Below are 1,362 nucleotides of genomic sequence, written 5' to 3' on the forward strand. Positions count from 1 at the left end.
TGACTCTGGTGGGACTCGAACCCACAACCTTTGAATGACTTCATTCTATCAAGGCCTAGAAGTCCAATGCGCTCTCCATTGCGCCACAGAGCCAGCTGTGTGAAAAAGTGTTTGCCCCCTTCCTGATTTCTTATTTTTTTGCATGTTTGTCACACTGAAAGTTTCAGATCATCAAACAAATTGAAATATTAGACAAAGATAACACAAGTAAACACAAAATGCAGTTTTTAAATGAAGGTTTTTATTATTAAGGGGAAAAAAAAATCCAAACCTACATGGCCCTGTGTGAAAAAGTGATTGAGATTTATCAGTCTGGAAAAGTTTATAAAGCCATTTCTAAAGACCAAAATTACCCCAAGAGCACAGCGACGACTCATCCAAGAGGTCACAAAAAACCCCACAACAACATCCAAAGAACTGCAGGCTTCACTTGCCTCAGTTAAGATCAGTGTTCATGACTCCACTATAAGAAAGAGACTGGGCAAAAATGGCCTGCATGGCAGAATTCCAAGACGAAAACCACTGATGAGCCAGAAAACATCTTGATGACCCCCAAGACTTTTGGGAAAATACTCTGTGGACTGACAAGACAAAAGTTGAACTTTTTGGAAGGTGTGTCCCATTACATCTGGCGTAAAAGTAACACAGCATTTCAGAAAAGGAACATCATACCAACAGTAAAATATGGTGGTGGTAGTGTGATGGTCTGGGGCTGTTTTGCTGCTTCAGGACCTGGAAGACTTGCTGTGGTAAATGGAACCATGAATTCTGCTGTCTACCAAAAAATCCTGAAGGAGAATGTCCGGCCATCTGTTCGTGACCTCAAGCTGAAGTGCACTTGGGTTCTGCAGCAAGACAATGATCCAAAGTGGGCAAATTCTATGCCCGCTTTGATGCTCTGAACACGGGCAATGCTGAGAAGACAGCAAGTGTGCAGGGCGAGTTTGTTCTGAAACTCTCAGAGCAGGACGTGCAGAAGACTCTGAGCAGGGTGAAAATCCGTAAGGCTGCAGGGCCTGATGGGATACCACCTCACGTCCTGAGGACATGTGCAGCCCAGCTGACCACAGTGTTTACGGACATCTTTAACTCCTCCCTGTCACAGTCCATGGTCCCCATCTGCTTTAAAAAAAACACTATTGTTCCAACCCCCAAAAAGATAAAAGTGACATGCCTGAATGATTACTGCCCAGTAGCATTAACATCTGTGGTGATGAAATGCCTGGAGAAGCTGGTGTTGTCACACATCAACTCCTCCATCACAGAGTCCCTGGACCCCTTGCAGTTCGCCTACCAGAACAACAGATCAGTGGATGATGCTGTTTCCCTGGCTTTGCATACAACCTTGGAACAACTGGACAC

The 1,362-nt window shown here is 44.6% G+C and overlaps 1 non-coding gene across 1 annotated transcript; it reads right to left on the minus strand.

Annotated features, from left to right (window-relative positions):
• Positions 1-93, minus strand: trnar-ucu (transfer RNA arginine (anticodon UCU)). Its single transcript has 2 exons — positions 57-93; positions 1-36 (listed from the first exon to the last, which is right to left on the minus strand). It is a non-coding gene; the product is annotated as a tRNA-Arg (tRNA).
• Between the last annotated feature and the right edge of the window lie 1,269 nt (positions 94-1,362).

Source organism: Lepisosteus platostomus, chromosome 5 (assembly GCF_059453375.1).
Source record: "Lepisosteus platostomus isolate fLepPlt1 chromosome 5, fLepPlt1.hap1, whole genome shotgun sequence".
NCBI classification, from domain to species: domain Eukaryota; kingdom Metazoa; phylum Chordata; class Actinopteri; order Semionotiformes; family Lepisosteidae; genus Lepisosteus; species Lepisosteus platostomus.